This window comes from Hibiscus syriacus, unplaced genomic scaffold, assembly GCF_006381635.1.
Source record: "Hibiscus syriacus cultivar Baekdansim isolate YM2019G1 unplaced genomic scaffold, ASM638163v2 tig00110716_pilon, whole genome shotgun sequence".
NCBI lineage: Eukaryota > Viridiplantae > Streptophyta > Magnoliopsida > Malvales > Malvaceae > Hibiscus > Hibiscus syriacus.
This window is the reverse complement of record NW_024062835.1, coordinates 2,279,332-2,302,757: the sequence shown is the minus strand read 5'-3', so window position 1 is coordinate 2,302,757 and position 23,426 is coordinate 2,279,332. Positions and strand designations below refer to the sequence as shown.

At 34.9% G+C, this 23,426-nt stretch overlaps 1 pseudogene; it reads right to left on the bottom strand.

The window, feature by feature from the left end:
- Nucleotides 1-7,952: 7,952 nt before the first annotated feature.
- Nucleotides 7,953-8,021, bottom strand: LOC120138954 (annotated as a pseudogene).
- Nucleotides 8,022-23,426: the final 15,405 nt, after the last annotated feature.

Sequence of the window (23,426 nt, the reverse complement as noted above, 5' to 3'; positions counted from 1 at the left end):
ATTTTCTCTAGTTCTAAGTATCCCACTTCTAACTTGTATTTGGCTAACGTTGTTGCAATTGAGAAATTGTTGTGTGATGCTCATAATGATCCTTATGAAGGTGTTTTTGCAATGGCAGGACCCATGCTTGAACTTTATGAGAAATATTGGTCTGATCACTCTATGATTTTGTCTTTTGCTGTTTTACTTGATCCTCGATATAAATTACAACTGCTTAAGGAGTTGTACAATGTTCTTTATGTTGAGGATGAGGTTCAACGGAGGGTAAGTCTCATTTATGATGAGTTTCTTGAGTTATATGTATTTTATTCAAAAAATTCACCTTGTGTTTGTTCTTCTTCTTCTTCTTCTGTCCAAAGTAACACATCCTTGGACAGAAGTGACTCAAGTTCCAATCGGCCTCAAACATTTAGAAAATCAAATTTATTTCAGGTTAGTTAATATAATTTCTAGTTGAATTTTAACTTATTTATTTCCTGTTTTTATTTAATAATTTCTTGTCTTTTATTTTTCAGAATTTTGATGACAATTTAGCTTCTTCAAGGAGTGGACGATCTGATGTTGACTCGTACATCAGTTTGCCCCTTGTCCCTCGTACTGGAGAATCGAACTTTGATATTTTAGAGTATTGAAAAAATCAACGTGTTTCATCTCACATGGCGAGAGATATATTGGCTATTCCAATTACTTCAGTTACATCTGAATCATCCTTTAGTATGAGGGGTAGAATTTTGAGTAAATTAAGAGCTTCACTCTTACCCAAAAATGTTGAGATTTTTGTTACAACCCATACTTGGTTGTATGGTTTTGAGCCGGAGGATAAGGAAGAAGACTACCTTACTGTGGTTAATGACTCTTCTATGTAAAGGTATGATATAATTTCTTTATATTTTATTTTAATCTCAATATTTCAAACTGTTTATTAATTATTTTAATTTTAATTTTTTAGGGTGTTAACGTTAAGTGAAACCATTGGAATTTACGATTTAGTCTTGTTTCTGCCGTTTACAGGTAACTTTTACTTATTAATTACTTAGTGTATTTATTATGTTTAACAGCATCTGAAACAAATTTTAATTGATGCTTTTGTTTTTTTGTAGGATGCTTCTGTCCAAAGTAACACATTTTGATTTTGATTGATATTAATTTTATTTTCATAAACAATGTTGAATGTTTGCTTATGTAAGGGTTTGGTAAAGTCGGAAATGTTTGGCACTGTTGGTCATCGTATTCCCTTTGGCTTTACCGTTGATTAAATGTTTGTTTAATGCAAAAAATCTACCCACTGTTGCTACTATTGACTGCTACTTCCTACTGCTTGCTGCCTATTGTAGCCTTGTATTTTATTTTGTTGGTCTGACTTAAATAGATTGTTGAAACTGTCATTTTTTTTCAAAATAGCTACTCATGATAAATTATGTTGGTAGCTTTAAAAGTTGCTCGTAATTTAACAATGTTGGCAGCTATTTCGATATAAAAGCTCGATGAAGAAATTTCTGGTAGCAAAGTTAGGCTTTTAGCCTTATAACATTTTTGTTATAAGATCTGAGAGCTTAAATTGTTTTTAATTTTTTTTCAATTTATTGTATTCAACTTGAATTGACTCAAATGTTATTCAAATTTTATATTAAATGTTATTTAAATTATCATTATCAATTAAATTTATATTTTATATTATTTTTTATTTATGTTATAATTGTTAGATAATTTTTTATACAAAAATTAAATGGTATAATTTATATTTATATTTTAGAGAATTAATCACGTTCAATACTAATATTCATTTATTATCAAATTAATTATCATTTTATTGTCAAAATTATTTATATTAATAATGTAAACATTAATATATATTACATTATAAATACTTTCATTATTAATATTATTTTTTTCTTTATATAAATTAAACTATATTAATTTTTCTTTTCATTATTAATAATGTTTTATCTAATTTACATTTAGATAATTTTATTAATTTTATTAAATAATTTTATATAATAGGTGTATTTATTAATTTAATTATCATAATAAATATTTTATTATAACATTTAAAAGTAATCATATTAATTTTTTAATTACATCATAAGTTAAAAAACTCATAATTTTATTAAAATCTTATAATTTCGTCCATGGTAATATATAAGTCAGGTAAATATCATATCATGTCATTAACAAGTTTGATCATTTACATGTCATGTTAAAAACAGGTCAGGTTCATAACAGGTCAGGTTGAAAACAGGTCGGATAATACGAATTATATACCAGGTCAATCTCGGGTTCATGTTCATATCAGTTAGATGCAGTTCGGGTATCATATTTTCGGTTCAATTTGCGTTCAGGTCGGATGCAGGTCGGTTTCGGATCCACAATTTCCAGATCCAAATTGGGTTCAGGTCAACACCAGTTCCGACTTGAGTCGGTTTCGGATCACCACAGTGCAGGTCAAAAATAATTTTAACTCGAATCGATTTCAGTCAATTTTGCAGGTCGGGTAACTTTTTACAGCCCTACTTATTAATGCATCGTAAAACTAGCTGAATACTACTATTACATGAAGAATATCCCCTTAAAGAATAGATCCGTCTGAGTTGATCAATATTTAAAACAAAAGGAACGAATTAAAGCAAGCAAACTGAAATGGAAGTTCTATAAACTACATGACAAACATAGCTCCATCACAAGGTTCCTAATTTTCAGTCGCACTTGCAACCTATAAATATATTCGTTGTGTGAGAAGTCAAATGTTGCTTCTAGATCTTCCAACTTTATAGTGCACAGTTCATCAGCATCTATACAATTGAAACTAAGCTGAAGATCAAGGTTCTCTCCATCGTTAACTAGCATCAGGTAGACTAAACCTCTGTTCATCTCTTTGCGCTGCTTTTCTGTTTTTTTCCCTCTCTATTAGTCTTGCAATGGAATCTAAATTGCATGAACTATTCAACTTCAATTCATACAATAAACTCAGCTCTGTTTGATTATTCATCTTGATACAGACATAATCTCTGTTGAAACAAGGTATAAATCCCCTCTTACAATGGATGAAGTTATGGTAAATGGGTTCCGATAAGAGGTTTTTCGGCCTGTAACATTTAAGCTCTTTAAATCCAATCTGAGATTCTCAAAGACTCTCAAGTACCCATCTTTGAATCTCTTGGGTTATTTCTCGACAGTTGAAGATGGGTCACTGGAGCAGTTTTTGAATTGTAATTCAATAACGGAATTCATGAGATTCAAGGGAGGGAGTTGAAGCAGTAGCGGCGAGTTGCAGACGGATTGTCAGTAAATGGGTATAAATTCCCACTTAAAATGGATGAAGTTCCAGTAAATTCCGGTAAGATTTTTGGCATTCTAAAGGATGAATAAGAAAGCGGTTTGCAGCGGCGAGCAAGGATAAAGAAGAATGGGTTCTGTTTTGACCATTATTGAACAGTCAACGGGTCAGGTAAGTTGTTAAGGGTCCAGGTTAGCTTTTCGCCACCCATGTTAACCGCTGTTAAGGTTGTGAGATTATTTTATTATAAATCGATAATATTATTGATCAATTTATAATTTTTGAAAGATCAGTAAGAAAAATGTAAACTTATTCAAAGTTTAGTGACCATTGGTGTAGTTTACCCTTTTTTCAATCGCCTAAAAAAATTGACGACCTTTATCCATATCACCACTTATGCTTGTCGCGGCGTTTTTCGAGTCAGTCTGAAATTGAGCTTTGAATTAAAAACTGGGTTAGAGTCGTCACTGATTATTTTTTTTAAAATATAAAAAAACTAGGTTGATCGGACACATTCTTACCTGATCTGTGTTTTACCATAAATATGTCGGATTCGAGAGTCGGTTACATTCAAGGAAGGATTAGCACCCTTGCAATTCCCTTTCGGTACTAATTTAATTTTTTAGTTGTCTTAATTAAGAAAATTACAAGTTAAATTAAAATGAAAAAATTAGATTCAAATTAATTACCGTCAATTGATTGAAATTACCTCTAAAAAGCTGAAAACGATATATTATAAAATAAAATAAATATCAAATAAAAATTAAATTTTAAAAAATAAATCAAAGAAGGAAATATTAAATTTTTAAAAAATATTATATAAAAATGTTAAAAAAAATAAATGAAGAAAATATTAAATTTCAATATATATATATATATATATATATATATATAAATGTTAAAAGAGAAAATAAAATAGAACAAAATAAAATAAAAAAGAAGTGGGAAAATAAAAATAAAGCAAAATAAAAAAGGGAAATATAATAAAATAAATAATAATAGTAGTAAGATAAAACATGGTGTTTTAAAAGTTTTTTTTAAAATAAAAGATAAAAATTAAATAAAAGAAAATAATTCAATAAATAATCTAAAGAGATTGAGATAAAGAGAAACTTATAGTGAAAGCAACCTCATACTTCAACTTTGCCTCAAATTCCTCGGATCATCGAAACGGATCTTTACTTCAAAATTCACGTCGGCTTACAAGGACAATTCTTCGCTGCCGACTCGAATTATGTTGTTTCAACAATAACTGGTTCTGATCTTAGCAAACAATTTTGCTAAATGTGTTCTTGGAAAGTCAAATATGCTTCAATAAACATATCATTCTTCAAATGTTAACCATAACAACATCCAGACCAATATCGAAATCGTTTTGATTTGAAAAGTAATCTCAGAAAACAGAGAGAAAATTTCAAAGCGATTTAGGTGCCTTATAATTCTCACGTTTGGAATTGAGCATTCGCTTTAGCTTTCGGCCTAAAAGAAAATTAGCTAAACATTACCAAAGTCATACTTAGCAAAATTGTTGAAAACGAAATTTAAAAAGAAAATAAAGAAGTATGCGAAAAATAGAGAAAAAGAAGATTTTATTCTTAGATATGTGTGTTCCTTCTAGGCTTACCTAAGAGGGGTTTTATAACATTAAAATTCTTAAAAACAAGCTAAAGATAATTTCTAAAATAATATATTTTATCCTAATTAAAAGACTTAAAATTATTTAAACTAAAATACCTAAAACAAAGATAAAATAAAATAATATTTAAAATAATATCATAAATCATAATTGAAATACTAACATCTATTTAAACTAAAATACAAAGATAAAATATAATATTAATATATATACTAAATAAGCCCTGGACGAAAATGGGTGTCTACAGCTGCCCCTCTTTGTCCTTTTTCGTGTAATGAAAAATTGAACAAGATAAAAGAACACAAATTTTCGTTCGGTAGTTGCGAATAACTTCTCCGTCGTGAAGTTGGGTCAGTCTTGAAATGGCATCCTTCTTCGTGAAATCGGAATTTGAATCAGAATGTGGCTTCTTATTTCTAAATCGTAGTCAACCTTGGTCTTTTTCTCGGTTTAAAGACATCGGTTTGAAAATTCAACCGGAAAGTAGTTCCTCAATGCTACCATATGGTTGATATGCCCTTGAACTGAATGAAATCAAACTTGAAGGTTTTTTTTAATAGATAACCCTTCTCGCCTTGAGCTATGCTGTAAATTCGGCTGGGAGATAGTTCCTTGTTGCTAAATCACAACCAACCTAGGTCTTGTTCTTGACTTAAAGACCTCAGTTTAAACTTCAGCTGGAAAGTAGTTCCTCGTTGCTACCATGTAGTTGATATGCCTTCGAGCTGAATGGAATCGAACTCAAAAGTTTTGTTGATAGATAGCCCTTCTCGCCTTGAGCTATGCTGTGAACGACTCCTCTAAGTGAATGATGGCTCCCCTTCGCGGGTTTAAGCTGATTATAATTCTTTAGATGACTCCCCTTCACGGGAAAGCCATGTGAGATGTTCTTTAAGTGACTCCTCTTTACGAGAAAGCTAAGTGAGGTAGTCTTTCAGCCGGATATCATCGATCATGGAGTTGAAATATGGATTGAAAATTTTTACTGGAAGCTAGCCACTCACCGTTGAGTTAAGCTAAACTGAATTCATTTTGAATCAACTCTCGAACTCGTCTGAATTGGCTCTCGAACCCAATTTGAGGTTGATTCTAAGATTCATCGATCTTTCTATAGGTAAAGTTAATTGAGCCGTAGCTCGCCGCCACTGAGTTTAGCATCCACTATCAATTTTTTGAAGACATTTTTGAATCTAGTATCCCTCGTCGAGAAGTTGAAACTTGAGTCTAAAGCCGCAAAAATTATGTAAGTGAAAAATGATAAATGTGATGCTCTTAAGTATGCCTAAGATGTATGCAAAATGAATTAGATATTTTTTCATCTCCGAATGGAGCCTCATTTTGTCTGTTGGTATTGTCCTTGGAATCGATCATGCCCCAGCACTGAAGGCTTCATGGAAAATATCTGACATTTTCTCATTCGTTGGCTTAATCCAGTTATCTTGTAGTCATAATTGTATGGATTAATTTTAATCCAGAGATTCTTAAGCTCTCTTTTGGCCTTGAAACTGCCACGTCAAACCGTGTCATGCCCAACGTCGTGCCCATGTCTCCAGCCGTGACCAAATAATAAAGAAATTGCAGAATACCTCCCTTTTAGTGTAATTTCCAGAATCTGACGTCCTTCACAGAAAATGAATTAAAACGAACAAATAAGACACAAAAACCAATGATTAAGGAGTAATTTAAAAGAAAAATATTAACTAAATTAAACACTTATCAAATTCTCCATCACTTATTCAATGCTTGTCCTCAAGCATTACTCAAGTAACATATCAAAATCATAAGTTGTCATCTTCAATTTAAATTTATTCCTCAAACTTCAATTCGAACTAAGTCCATGACATTTGCCGAATTCAAGTTACAATCAAGAAAAAAACACAACTAAGAAAATTTAAAGTAAGCAAGGCATCACAATTAATTGCCAATTTAAATGAAACATGACTCAATACCTCACAAAGATTCACACATATCTGTTCAAAGTGTTTGGGGTGAATGAAATCGCTCAAACCGAAACTAACCAAAACATTACCATTGGCTTGGAATCCAATCAAGTCTCCACTACGAAAAATGAACATAATGCAATAATCAAGGGGTCTTTAAACAAGGTGTAACGGGGTTTAGGTTAAGGTAGGAAAAAGGCCAAAAAGAGAGGTTTAAAATACCAAAACAAGATATCGAAATAATTAAGAACAATCCACAAATTAACATGAAGTGCAATGAAACAAGGAAAAAGAATAGATGAAAGACAATTGAAACGATCAATTTTTCCTTCCCCCTATTCTTTTTTTTTTTTTTGCTTTTTGTTGTTGTTCGAAAGAGTGAACAATTTTCCTTTTTTTTGAAACAACGATTTTTTTCGTGGAACAAGAGTGATACAAGATCTCAAGTCTCGGTAAGGGTGTGAAAAGAGAGGAAAATAAAAAGAAAGGCTTTAGGTTTAATTATGAGGTATAAAATAAAGAAAGAGAAATATACTCAAATGTGGTTCACTAGTGGATATGTAAATAGGTGGGCTTTTTTTGGGAAAAGTGGGTTTATCCTAGGTGCCCTTATCACATTAAAACATTACGTTCAATATGTTGTCTCGATATGCATTGTGATTACAAGTTCTAGAATATCCTAATTATTCTGGCACACTCAAGTCAAACAATGAGCAAGAAAAAAATGTATGCTCGTTAGGCTCAAATCTCACAAGAAAAGTTTATATGCAATGAGTCAAGTTCATCTCTATCGACAAAAGCATGAAATATCAATACTCAACAAAAAATTCACCAGCTATACCAATCACCAATCATGCAAATTAAATTTGACCAAAACATGATCACAATCCAAAATGGAGCAAGAGTATAAAGTGAAGTTCAAGACTGGAAACCAACGATCGCAACACATCAATATCATAATAACTCAATTTCAAACAATCAAACAAGTCAAGGAAAAATTTGACGACATGCTTATCTTTCCCACTCACTTAATCCGTTTTGTTCCAAAACGTATATCGAATTTAAAAAAAAGGGAAAATGAATACTCCACAATCTAGTGGTAAAAAAATTAGACCATTTCTCGATTTGTGTGTGTCATCCTTGCACAGGGGGCCATGTTAATCTTCGTCTGGGAAGTCAAAGTCTAGTGGCTCATAATTTTCAGCAGTTCTACTTGCCAAGAAATCCGATATGTCAATTCCCTTTATAGCTTTTTGGCTTACGTACTCAATGTCAAATTCGGATAACATCATCTTCCATTGGGCTTTTCGATGGGAGGATATATGACCTCTCAATTAGTGAACTTCTTGCTTAGGTAGTAAATGGCCCGGCCCTTTCCTTCCTCTCGGATTCATCATACTGACCTAGAACACACCCCATTGAATTCTCGAACAAGAATAGAGGTTTACCCTGAATAGAGGACATTAAGATAGGAGTGCAATATAAGTATTCTTTTATTTTCTTGAATGCATTATGACAATCCTCATCCCATGTTCCAGAGTTATTTTTTCGAAGAAGGTGAAAAATTGGGTCGCACTTGTCGGTCAATTGAGAATGAACTGCGTTATGTAATTTAACCTGCCCAGAAAACCTTAAACCTCTTTCTGTGTTTGTGGGGGAGGTAAATTTTAGATGGCTTTGACTTTATCTGGATCGACTTCGATATCTCTCCTGCTGACCACGAAGCCTAACAATTTTCCGGATGTTACCTCAAAGGTACATTTTTTAGGGTTCAGTTTCAGCTGGAACTTTCTTAATCTTTGAAGGAGTTTTCTCATATTCTTGACATTTTCATCTTCGATTTGTGCTTTGACAATCATGTCATCGATATAAACCTCGATTTATTTAAGGATCATGTCATGAAACAAGGTCACCATGGCTCTTTGATATGTTGTCCCAACATTTTTTAGTCTGAAGGGCATCACCTTGTAGCAGAAAGTTCTCCATATTATGAAAAATGTGGTCTTTTCCATGTCCTCATGATGCATCTTAATCTGGTTATATCCTGAGAATCCATCCATGAATGAGAAGAAAGTGTTCCTGACAGTATTATCTACCAAAGTGTCTATGTACGGTAGAGGAAAGTTATCTTTGGGACTCGCCTTGTTAAGGTCTCGGTAATCAACACCCATTCCAAATACTCGGCCACTTGAAGGAAGACGACATCGAATTGTTTCTTGACCTCTTCCTTGATTTTAAAGAGCATTTCTAGTCTCATTCTCCTTAGCTTTTGTTACACCGGTTTGTATTTTGGTTTGATGGGCATTTTGTGGACTACCATATTTGTATCTAGTCCTGACATGTCTTGATATGACCATGCAAACACATCTTTGTATTCTTGAAGTAAGTTTTGTCTTGCTTCAGTTGAGAGAGTTGTACCAATTTTGACTTCCTTTCTCTCCTCTTCTGTACCTAGATTCAAGACTTCGATTTTCTCTTTATGTGGAAATATTTTCTTATCTTCTCTTTCTATCATTCTTAACAATTCAGAAGGTAAATTGCATTCGTCTTCATTGTCATATTCATCAACTTCCCCAAGACAAATGAAAAATCCACTTCCGGGTCAGTATCATCAGCACTTGCATTATCATTATCTTGGGACACTTACAAGGCGAATAGGGATAGTTTGAGTATTACTTTGAAAGAAACTTGAAAACCACAGGTAATTCTTCAGCCGTCCAGTTGCTAAGCACCGATCTAGGTGGCAAAGGGCGGATTCCTGTCCCTCCATATTTTTGGCATTCTCTGCGGTTATAGCGTTAATACTCCAATCTTTCAAAGCAACCTTTAAATCTAGTGAAGTCGTCCTAAACTCATAATCACCATATTTAAATGTTTCATAAAAAGGTGGAAAAACCATGGCTTCCCATCGAAATTCACTCCCATTATTCTTGCCAATCTTCTTTCTTGTTTTATCTGAATTTCCTTCCTCTTCTGTTGTTGACTGGGCCGAAAAACAAACCCGAATTAGTCTATCTTTGTTATAGGAAGAACGGGATTGATCATTTCTTGCAACAGACTCACAAATCCTCTTACCACCCTGGCACCTCTTTCCAAGGTCTGTTTGATATCTATTTTAGTGCATTTGAAGAACCGAGGTTTGTAAATCTTTCCTCATTCAGCCACAAATGTGGCATTCATAAACTCTAAGGAGCGGAATGAACATTCTACCATTTCATCATTTGTTTCTATGTATGGGATATCAGTGGCCACACTTGCCACAATATCTACTTCATCATTTATAATTACTAGAGCCCCGTCAATGACAAACTTGAGTTTCTAGTGCAGCGTAGACGGTACTGCTCCAGCTTAATGGATCCAAGGCTTGTGGAGGTATATCTGGTGTTTGATCCCTCTTCTAATGAGACATTTTCTGTTTGTTAATGCGAATGTAAAAAAATGAAAATAACAAAATGCAAAATATGTCTAAATGCATGATGCATGAAATGTTCGAGGCATTGATCCAAAAACATGTCTGTTATTATGAATAATCTTTATTAGGACAAAAGTGGTATTTCTTAATAGAAAAAAACATCCTAAAGGTACATTCTAACTAGGTCTTCTAGGCCCTGAACAGCTTTTAACAGGTTAACTAGTCTTCTACCTTTGTCTGTCACCGGTTGAATATCCTATCGAACCGCTCCAGCTTCTCTGGTTAAACCGTGCAAGTGTTGAGCTAATTTTTGTACTTATTCCATGAAGTCTCGAATGATTGCATCTCTAGCTTTCACCTTTTACTGGGCATGTTCCCAACAAAAGCACCACTAAAATCCCCTATCATAAAGAACTATCTGAAAATCACTTTCTTGTTTCTTGAACCCGTCCACAATGGCCTCCAACTCAGCTATGGTTTTGTCATCCTGTTCTCACTGTTTCTGAAGATATTTCTCTAAATAAGTTATCTAGATCCTCAAACGCTTATTCTGGTGCTGGCTTTCTAACAAACATCTCTGAGAAGTCTTTAGCTATTCTTTCAAGGTCTCTCTTTCATCTTGCCCCTCAAACTTCCTTTTCAAGCTGCTAGCTTCACTTTTCCAGTATTCAGAAGACCTCTTCAGATTGGAATTATTCTGGACTTGTTCTTGATACACTTTTCCCAAATCCTCAAATTCAAAACAAATTATCTTTTGTTTCTTCTCTAACTTATCTGCCCGATCCTTCTGGGTATCAACATCCAACTTCCACTGGAATCTTTCAGCCTCAAGTTCCCTTAGACTTTGTTTCAGCTCCTATTTTTCAGCTTTAAATTATTTCCTTGTTATCTTTAGTTCAGAGGGAACAGACTTAAGATATTCTTCCATGGTTCGAGTGCCTTCATGGTCTGGCACTGGGATGGTGTCATTTTTCCTTAATCTTCGATATTCTAAATAGTCTAAAGTAAGCATGTCTTTAGCGGCCACGACATCCACACAAAATATTTTCTTCCATGACTCAGTTACTTCTTTGACCTTTTTCTTGTAGTTGTCTCCATGATATGCAAATTCTGATCCATATATTCCATGTGTTGTTACGACAAACTAGCGTATCCCATACTGTCGAAGTGCCAATAGTGGAGAGTATTCGACTCCTCCCCATAATCCGAGTAATGTCATAGTTTCTGAGTCTCCATATCGAAAAAGAATGTCACTATGGGTCAACTAGGGGGCTTTCCAAACAATATCCCTATCCTGAAGGTGTGTGAATATCTTTATCAATTTTTCTTTTGGTACGCCTTCTTGCCATTTCAGGGTGAGGAATTCCCCCAAAGTAAAATAAGTAGTGTTGAATCGGCGGTAAAAAATCCTGTTAGTTTTACAAAAGTGACTATGGATCCAAACTTGGAGAAGTTGTGCACACCCTATAAATCTTCCTCCGCCAGTCTTTCTGTAGTGGTTGAGAGAAAACAATTTCAGCTAAAATTACCGGTGCATTTACTCGTTTCAAGAGTTGTTAGAACAATTCCACCATAGCTGTCTCAAATGTATCCCAAAGTCTTTGGGAAAATAACCAAACCATAAATGCCCAATGCAAAAAGGTCCATTGTCTTCCATTCAACGGGGTGATTCTTCATTAATTGTTTGATATGGGTCCAAGCAATTCCTTCCCCGTTACCTTTATGTTGAATCCAATCAGTTACCCATTTCTCATCTACCCCGACCACTTTTGCCAACCCTTTCTTGAAAGGCTGACTCTTGACGTGCTTGATGTAAACCCGATCCATTCTGATTCCCTCGCAATGCAACAAAATAGTGTATTCTTCGATTATTGGTACCATGTCTTCTTGGTTAAATGTGAAGCAATTGTACTCTGGATTCCAAAATTGTACTAGGGCTTCAATTAGGGGCTCATTTGTTTTGACATAGAGTAGAAGTGCAATATCACCATACCGTTGGTAGAACCTCCTTTTCTGGTCACTTTTCCAGCTATCCCAAATACTATGTAGTTCTTGAACATCATTTTGCTTTAGGCTGACAGAAGCATAGCCAACCAGATTTGACACATAGTTTCCTTGCAAACTGTCTCCTTTTTTTCTGAGTCTTTTCGGACCATAGTCATACCTCGGCGTTTTTCACCTCTTGCATTACAACCCCTTTGTCCATTAATGTAGATTATCTGTGTGTAACAAACACTTTTTTGGACCAATTACCTCTTTTTATTATGCAAATGATAAAAAAACATGAAAGAAAAAATCAGTTAGTAAGATAGAAATAATATAATAATAAAGTAAAAAAAACAAGTTGCATGATAAAATAAAATATTCTAGGTTTTGAAATGAAGTTTAGGGGTAGGCTCTAATTTCCTGTAGTCTCCCGGTTTAGGTTCTAAAAAAAGGTACATGAGTTCTCTTTGTTGGTGCCCCCTTGGGCTTGCCAAACCCTCAGTCCTAAGCCCATTACAAGCCTATGTGAACCAAGTTAAACTCGAGAGGATAGATTCCCTTATGTCTATACGGAGAATAAATTCACACGAAGACATAAGGTATATGAATCCGAAAGGTTACTTTCTAGGCCTATACGGAGAATAAATTCCCACGAAGGCATCGCTTTCACCTCCACTTATAAAGGGTTTGGAGCTCGAGTATAGAGCCAGAGATGAAAGTTTAAAAAAATCTGAAATCATTGAAAATAAAGTCCATACAACTATTTATTTGAAAAATATTAATCAAAGTTAAGTAATAAGGATCCAAAAATTACATTAAAATTTAAACTTACAATTTTCATTTAAGAAGACAACTGAAAATTAATCTTAGCCTGACTCACTTATCTGTCACTAGTAGAGTCGCCAAGCTATCGCAACCATCTTTTGGGTGGGCCTGGAATTGGGCTTTGACTTAAATAAATGGGTTAGAGTCGCCACTGATCATTTATTTTTTTTAAAACATAAAAAACTAGGTTGATCGGACACATTCTTACCTTATATGCGTTTTACCATAAATATGTTGTATTTGGGAGTCGGTTACAGTCAATGAAGGATTAACACCCTTGTACTGCCCTTTCGACACTAATTTAATTTCCATTCGTCATAATTAAGAAAATTGCAAGTTAAATTAAAAAGTAAAAATTCGATTCAAATTACTTACCGTTAATTGATTGAAATTATCTCTAAAAAGCTGAAAACGTTAGATTATAAAATAAAAGAAATATCAAATAAAAATTAAATTTTAAAAAATAAATCAAAAAAGGAAATATTAAATTTTAAAACAATATTATATAAAAAATGTTAAAAAATAAAATAAATGAAGAAAATATTAAATTTCAGAAAAGAAAAACAAAAAAATATAAAAAAATGTTAAAAGAGAAAATAAAATAGAATAAAATAAAAAAAAGTAGGAAAATAAAGATAAAAAAAAATAAAATAAAAAAAGGGAAACATAATAAAATAAATAATAATAGTAGTAAAGATAAAAAGGGTTTTTTTAAAAGTTGTTTTTTAAAATAAAAGAAAAGAATTAAATAAATAAATAATCCAAACAAATTGAGATAAATAGAAACTTATAATGAAAGCAGCCTCAGACTTCAGTTTTGTCTCAAATTCTTCGGATCATCGAAATAAATCTTTACTTCAGAATTCACGTCGGCTTACAAGGAGAATTCTTCGCTGCCGACTCGGATTATGATGTTTCAACAATAACTGGTTCCGATCTTAGTTTCCTCTTAGCAAACAATTTTGCTAAGTGTGTTCTCGGAAAGTCAATAAGCAAATCCTTCTTCAAATGTTAACCATAACAACATCCAGACCAATGTCGAAATCGTTTTGATTTGAAAAGTAAGATCAGAAAACATAGAGAAAATTTCGAAGCGATTTAGGTGCCTTACAATTCTCACGTTTGGAATTGAGCCTTCGCTTTAGCCTTCGGCTTAAAAGAAAATTAGCTAAGCATGACCAAAGTCATACTTAGCATAACTATTGAAAACAAAATTTGAAAACAAAATTTAAAAAAGAAAATAAAAAAGTATGCGAAAAATAGAGAGAAAAATTAGATTTTATTTAAAACTATTTAAACTAATTAAAACACTTATCCCAAAATAATATTTTATCCTAATTAAAAAACTTAAAACTATTTAAACTAAAATACCTAAAACAAAGATAAAATAAAATAATATTTAAAATAATATCCTAAATCCTAATTGAAATACTAACATCTATTTAAACTAAAATACAAAGATAAAATATAATCTTAATATATATACTAAATATGTCCCGGACGAAAATGGGTGTCTACAATGCTCATCGCATCTTAAGACCAACCCTATCACCTATCCCAAAATTTGATCAATAAGTCCTTATATAAACCCCATGTTTGAACGAGAAAAGGGTAGCTAGAGGAGAACCAAGCGAAGGGTCAAAAGTCAATGAACAACCTTAAAAAAAGAGGAGAAATAGTGTGACAAAAAGGGCGATTACACCGAAAAATCACCCTCTAGAACTTTAATTACCTGTCATACACCCTTTCATCTTTATTTACCGATCTAACACCCTTTGCAAGAAGGCGCGACCCATGCATCGCGCCTTACGCCATGTGGCAGAAGGCACGACCCATGCACCGCGCCTTGTTAAGCGTAAGGCGCGGTGCATGGGCCGCGCTTCCTGCAAAGGGTGTTAGATCGGTAAATAAAGATGAAAGGGTGTCTGACAGGTAATTAAAGTTCTAAAAGGTGATTTTTCGATGTAATCACCAACAAAAAGTAAACCGAAAATAAACAAAAATGAGAGGTGTGTGACGAAAGAATTATTGTCGATCTTGTTTGTCTCTTAGTGACCAAAACATTATTTTAAAGATCTAAAGGGTAAAATATTATTTTAGGGACAAATCATGTAACTTACTTAAAAACTATCATGATCTGACGATTGGAATCAAAGATCAATAACAAGGGATACATATGAAGCATGGGGACGAAACAAAACAACTCCGTTTCAAGTACTTAATACATTTCTGGCACAGGGATAGTACGGGGACGGTTGGGATACGTATCGAGAACATTCCACGGTGGTAGTTACGTCTTATCGAATTTGGGGATGGTAAAAACTTATTTGTGGACGTTCCCATGGGTAATTTTGACTAGTACAACAGGCTGCGAACCGGTGAGGAATGAATGAACGAGAGCGGTTTTGTGAAAACAAAAAAAGAAAGAAAAGGAAGCGCGAGTTGGTGAAAGAAGAGTGAGAATAGTATTTAAATTATTTTTGGTCTAATTGTCAGTTGATCCCTGATCTTTCTAGGTTTTTCAAAGATGGAAACAATTTTTTCATTATTTTCAAATTGACCACAAAAATTAATTTAGTGATTTAGAAAAAAAAATATCAAATGCTAGGATTTTTAATTAGATTTAAATTAGGGTGTTAGACGAATTTTATAATTTTAAAATATACTCAAATGTTAGGATTTTAATTAGAGTTAAATTAGGATGTTAACAATGTTTGATTTGAGTTTAATATTTTTCTAGACTTAATATTATGGTTTGAGTCTTAAGATTTGACACTTTAATATTATGATTTAATTATGTATTTTATTATTATAGAGTTAATATTGTAGTTTGAATCTTGAAATTTGACATTTTAATATTATAGTTTGTTTATGGATTTTACTGTTCTAAACTTAATATTGTGGTTTGAATATTGATATTTGACTTTATTTATGATTTTTATATATATTTATAATTTTAAAATTATTTTATATATTGTACCCTTACCGTCCCCGTATCCTGTAATTTTAAAAATTATCGTTTCTCGTCCCCGTCCCCGTATCCGTATCCGTATCAATGCAACATAGAGGGACAGTTTCAGTCAATTCACAAAGATTGGAGCGTTTAGTGGTGAAATGAGCACAAGATCGGAGTTTAGAAAAATTGAGATGAATCTTTTATCGTAACCTAGTAAATTTTGGTCACCATTAACATCGACCGACGATAATGACAAACAGTAGTGAATTGATCAGGCTTTAAAGAGAACGTAGGCTCTCTCTACACTTTTGGAGAGAAAGGGAAAAATGAGTCAGATAACCATTTTTTATACCCTACTAGGCGGGCTAAGTTTTACCCGATTTATATTCGTACATTTTTAAATTATTTCGTCAAATTATTTCTATAGTTCCCAAGTTTCTATGTAAGTTCATTTTGGTCCCTATTACATTTATTTATCTTTTAATTCTTGTAATTGTTCCTTAAAGTTTTGCTTTAATGTAATTTAAGTCTGTGATCTTTGTTTTATGATTTTCTATTAAGTAAGCATGTTTTTGATTGATTTCATTTTAGCCATATCATTTTATATCAATACTTTATACTTTATACTTTATACTTTATATATATTATTTTTATATTAATTAAATTTAATATTTAATATATTTACTAATTTTAAATTTATGATTAATAAGTGATATTTATTTATTTACTCTTACGAATCACCCATTAAATTAAAACTCTAATTCATATTTTATATTTTAAAGACATCATAGCTAATCAAGTATCGAAAGGGCATTGGGGGAAGGGTGCTAATCATTTCCTACATGTAACCTACTCTTGAATTCATTCTCTCGGTAAGTAGACCATAATTTGTTATTTTAATTTATTTTATTAAAATGAAAAAAAAATTAGGCGATCCAATCACACCCTAATAAAGATTAATGGTGACTCTCTCTAAGCATACAATAATATTCATTCAAAGCGAGAACTTAAAAGATGATTAATCTCTCATTTTTAAAGACGTTTTAACAGCTTGACGACTCTGCTAGAAAAATTTAGAAAGTCAGGTTTGTGGTTGGTTAATTGCTGTCTTTTTAATGAAATTTATGAATTCAATTCAATTTATTTTTTATCCCTTTATTGTTTAAAATAAATTCAACTTTTATTTGTAAATAATTGTACTGAATGTTTGTTCCTGTTCTAGATTCGACGTTATATGTTAGCTTGATATTAACGTGCATAATACAATTTAGTTAGCATTGGGCGCCAAAAGTTGTTAGTTAGTTAGAGAGGCTGTTAGCTTAACAGAATAGCAGTGTTTGCTATATAAGTGATGTATCAGTCATTGTTAAAGAAAGTATTGAATATATTCCTTTTCATATACAGTTTTTTAACATGGTATCTTTCGCCATTAGTCTTGGGGTTTCTTGAATAACTTTTGCTGCGCGATTCTTGCTTGGTGTTTCAATGGATTCGTCCACAAGTACGGGCTTCTCTCACAAGAAAATCAGCGTTGTTCTTGATGACATGAACTACCTTCTGTGGAAGCAGCAAATTCTGCTCACAGTAAGGAGTCACCGTCTTGAACGCCTGTTGACCGGAGCTCTACAATCACCACCGGAGACGATTCTTGATGATACCAATGCGATTCGTGTCAATAATGCATTTGAGGATTTTGTTGCGCAGGACAGTGCGCTTGCTTCGTGGCTCCTGTCAACCATTAGCCCTCATCTTCTTCCTCATTTTGTTGGTGCCGAATCTACAGCTGCAGTATGGAGTGTTGTGCAACAACTCTTTGCCAGCAGATCCACGACGGCTGCTATGAATTTGCACTGTAAGTTACAGTCGCTAAGAAAGGGCAATGATAGCATGCCAGTGTATCTCACTCGTGTAAAAGAGGTATGTGACGCACTTACCTCGTGTGGTAGTGCAGTCTCGCATGTTGGACATGTTGCCAGCATCTTGAAAGGATTGCCCAGGGAGTATCAACCGTTTATGGCGGTTATCACTACGATGAAGGAAACACTGTCCTTGGACAGCCTTTACACCGTCCTTCTAGATGCGGAAGCACAGTTGGCCGGGTTTGATGAGCAATTTGATTATGCTCCTATGGCAGCCAATGTTGCTGAGAGAGTAGAAGGTCATGACTCCTCTGCTAATGGACGGCATGATTATAAATCTTCACGCTCATCGTTTACAAACAGGACAGGCGGCCGAGGTCGAGGACGAACTAAAATTCAATGTCAGCTATGTGGCAAATTCGGCCACTTGGTTGATCGATGCTGGCATCGTTATGATGAAGAGTTTATGTGTGTTACATTTGAGTCTCAAGCTCATAAAGGACGGTCTGCCAATGCATACTACTCTGCTACTGAAACTTCAAACCTGGGATGTGAATGCTGTAAAGGCCATTCTCAGACAGCAGGTAATTTGCAAGCTAATATGGTCTCCAGATCCAGTGATCATTGGGTGGTGGATTCTGAAGCTACGCATCATATCACACCAGATGCTGCGAATGTCTCGAATCCTGCTGAGTTTAGAGGTCCAGGTAAACTTACTGTTGGCAATGGAGTTTCTATTGATATTCATAATGTTGGTAATGCGGTTGTTTCTTCTGCTTCTTCAAGAACTCTAATCTTGACTGAATTATTGCATGTGCCTCACATAACCAAGAATCTGCTTTCGGTCTCTAAGCTTGCTAGGGATAACAAGGTCTATCTTGAATTTCATGCTGAGAAGTGCTTTGTTCGTGATGAATTCTCTAAGGCGATTCTTCTGCAAGGTGAAGAGAAAGGAGGACTCTATACTTTTTCGCTTAGTGATCTGGCTTCACAAGGTTGTGGTGCTGCAGTCCATCTTGCAACAACAGATGTGACTCAGTCTGAGCTATGGCATCGACGGTTGGGACATCCAACTAGTTTTGCTTTAAGTAAAATTGCAAAAGAACTTGATGTTAAACTGGATATTGATGTTAATAAAACGTGTGTGGCTTGCTTTATGGGCAAAATTCATAAACTCCCTTTTTCTGCATCCAATACTGAGTATACTGCACCCTTTGAACTTGTATTTTCAGACTTGTGGGGACCTCCTCACATTGCTTCCAATGGCTTTCGCTATTATGTAACCTTTGTGGACGCATTTACCCGATTTACTTGGCTTTATCTTCTAAAAGACAAAGCACAAGTTGTTGATGCATTCCACTTGTTTCACAAACTGGTAGCAAACCAATTTGGCAGTTCAATCAAAGTTTTTCAGTCAGATTGGGGTGGAGAGTACAGAGTGTTTTCTGCATTGCTTGCAAAGTCAGGGATAGTACATCGGCTGACTTGCCCTCACACGTCTGAGCAGAATGGGGTTGTTGAGCGTAAGCATCGCCATGTTGTTGAATTAGGACTCGTTCTACTGGCCCAAGCATCCATGCCCATGCAGTACTGGTCATATGCAATTATGACTGCTGTACATTTGATCAACCGTCTTCCTACGGTGGTGCTGGGAGGATTGACTCCATACGAGAAGTTGTTCCAAAAGAAACCAGAGTATGTCTCACTCAAGGTCTTTGGATGCCAGTGTTTCCAGCATCTAAGACCCTTTCAGAAGCACAAATTATGCTTTCGTTCTCAGTCTTGTACATACCTTGGGTTTAGTCCTCAGCACAAGGGCTATCAGTGTCTGGCAAGAAATGGCAGAGTTTATATTTCTAGACATGTTGTTTTTAATGAAAAAGATTTTCCTTTTGCAGATAAGTTACAGCTTGTTCCCCACGTACAAAAGTTGCTCGTTCACGTGATATTCCAGTTGTTGCAGATATGAGGAGATGGATTAGAGACGCTGCACCAACCGTTAATCGAGACAATGCGCATAATGTGGGACAAGAAGCCGTGTCTAATGCATATAGTCATGCTTCCGGGGCCACACCACACCCCACTTCAACCGGCGACCGAGATAGTGCACATGACAATGCGCATGAGACCAATGTGCAAGTCAATCATGGAGCCACGCCTTTTGGAATAATACCTGCTCATAATGCGCATGATAATACGCATGGGACCAATATGCATTATAATAATCATGGAGCCATACACACCCACAATAATATGCATGATGTTGGGGCCACTTGTGTTGATGTTATCGGTGCGCAAAGTCCAAACAACATTACCGTTGGGACAACTCATGATATTGGAGATGGTGCACATAATAGTGGAGCTCGTGATAGTGCCTTTGAGAATATTGAAGTCACGCATGGTAATATTTTAGTTGGGACCACGCATTATAATAATAGTTTGGGGGCCACACCGCTTGGACTTGGTGCAGCCACACCGCGTGAACTGGGAGAAATGTCTACCTTATCGGGCGACAATGATGTTGGGGCCGCACTGCCCTACATGATGGACGCTGATGGGGCCGTGAATATTGATGCAATTAATTTGAATAATGCAAGCACTACGCAGGTGATAGAAGAATTAGACTGGGCCAATAATGTACAGAGTACTTCAACTAATCTACCATCTAGGGAGAATTTTCATCCAATGATGACTCGAAGTAAATATGGAGTTTTTAAGCCTAAGGCGTACTCTACTCATTTCGACAATGACACACCTTCCACAGTTCAAGAGGCGTTGCAATCTGCTAATTGGAATGAGGCAGTTCAAGCTGAGATAGATGCTCTTCAAAGAAACGGCACGTGGAGGTTGGTGAAACTACCAGAAGGGCGTACTCCAATTGGTTGTAAGTGGTTGTTTAAGTTGAAACGAAATCCAGATGGCTCCATACATCGTTATAAGGCGCGGTTAGTTGCAAAAGGCTACTCGCAAGTTCCAGGGTATGATTTCCTTGATACGTTCAGCCCAGTTATTAAGTTTCTTCGCTTAATGTTGTGTTGACACTAGCGGTATCAAATGACTGGGAGTTGAGGCACATTGATATTAATAATGCATTCCTCAATGGAGACCTTTCTGAAGATGTGTTCATGCAACAACCACCGGGGTTTGTGCAACTTGCTGAAGATGGGTCTGTTCTTGTCTGCAAGCTTCAGAAGGCGCTATATGGATTGCGCCAGGCACCTAAGAACTGGCATGCTAAACTCAGGGACAACCTCGTACAGATTGGTTTTACTGCGTCTCGGGCAGATTCATCGTTGTTTGTCTGTAAACGAGGTGCTGGTGACATATATGTATTGGTCTATGTTGATGATATAGTCATCACTGGACACTCATCTTGTGAGATTCAAGAAGTAGTGAGGTTGCTTAGTGAGAAGTTTTCTCTCAAGGACCTTGGTGCACTTCGTTTTTTCTTGGGGATTTAAGTGCATCGCTCTCTGTTTTTAAATCAGAAAAAGTTTGTGCTGGAGCTACTTGAGAAAACTAGTATGGCTGGTGCAGCTGCATGTTCCACACCAATGATACTGGCGTCGAAGTTGTCAAAAGATGTTGGAGAAATGTTGTCAAACGCAAGTGAATATCGCAGCATAGTTGGCTCCTTGCTCTATTTGTGGCATACACGCCCTGATTTAGCCTACAGTGTTGGAAAGGTGGCACAATTCATGCATGCACCACGAGAAACACATTGGCTTGCAGTCAAGCGTATACTTCGTTACTTAGTTGGAACTGTGAATTATGGATTACTGTTCCGAGCAGATGAGACAGAGTTGTCTGTGTCAGCTTTTGCAGACGCAGACTGGGGAGCAAACATTGATGATCGACGGTCAATCTCTGGTTATGGTGTGTTCGTTGGCAAATGCCTTGTTGCGTGGAGCTCAAAGAAACAGAAAACGGTGTCTCGTTCTACTATAGAGGCAGAATACAAGTGTCTTGCTGATGCAGCAGCTGAAGTTGCATGGACAAGTTCTTTGCTTGCAGACCTGGGGATTCAGCAACGGAGGGAGCCGGTGGTCTGGTGTGACAATACAGGAGCAGTGGCTATGAGTGCTAATCCTGTGTACCATGCTCAGTCGAAGCATATAGACCTTGACATTCACTTTGTCCGAGAGAAGGTGGCTGCAGGTCTGTTGAAGATTAACTACATACCAGCTGCACATCAAATAGCAGATGGTTTTACAAAGCCTCTCTCAAAATCTGCGTTTGAGGAGTTTCGTCACAGTATTTGTGTGATGCCAGGGGTGTAGAGTTTCTTAAAGAAGAAAATGAAAAGAGTAGGGAGAATGTTAGCTTGATATTAACGTGCATAATACAATTTAGTTAGCATTGGGCGCCAAAAGTTGTTAGTTAGTTAGAGAGGCTGTTAGCTTAACAGAATAGCAGTGTTTTCTATATAAGTGATGTATCAGTCATTGTTAAAGAAAGTATTGAATATATTCCTTTTCATATACAGTTTTTTAACATTATACAGTAAATAGTTAATGCTATTTTATTTTGTGTTTGACTTAATAGGTTTGTAAGATTTTTCTCATGCATCATGCACTCGCATTATCATTTATCCATTTAAGTGGGATTGAGAAGTTATATCTTCGTGGGATTTTTTACCTTTATACAAGATAATAGATCACTTTTGGGGCACATGCCTTATGACTTCATGTGGTTTTCACCATCGTAGAGGTATAGAAAGGTGTGTCCTCTAGAATTGAACTCAGTCCAAATGAGCCTATATGGGTAAAGATCGATGGCCTTCCTAGCCTTAGTAGGTGTCAATGAGGATAATTTAAGTACCTTTATTCTAGAACCGAAGTCAGTATATAATGAAGCATAATAGCATATCCTAAATGATGTTCCATAATAAGAGCAAACAAGGAAAAAAAAACTATACTGGTTTTTCTTTCATTTTTTATGCTCTTTAATTTTTGTGAACGAAGGCATGTGAAATAGAAAAATATGTGCTTAGATTTTAATTTCTCAAGAAAATGTATGTGGTTAGGAGTTAAATTAGAAAGCACGTGGATATGTTTCTTCTTGAATAGAGATATGAGTAGAAAACATGTGCGTGTAAGTTCTTTGATAAAGCATGTAAAGGTTGAAAGAATGTACTAGGTCTTATTATATGTAATTTTTTTACTTGATTGAGATTATATTAACCCAACTTATTTCATTTTTTTGTCTTTTAATTTGATTTGTATTACATATCCCATCAAATGGTGTTGATTCATGTTCAGTTTTCGTACAGAAGGTAAAAAATATGGAACGAAAGTTTTAGTAGAAGGTGAAAGATAATACGAATTTATAGTTGAAAGATTGTGAGGATACTTGTTAGATTATGTCTAAATTCACGTTAAGGCCATCAAGTCAAAATACTATCTCAAGACAAGAAAAATTGGAAGATCAATTAAATGGTTTAAAAAGGTTAATATATCATGGACTTGGTTCTAGAACATCAATATCTTCGGAGAATGAGAATGAGAATCAAAGCCACTAAAAGCTTCAAGGAATATG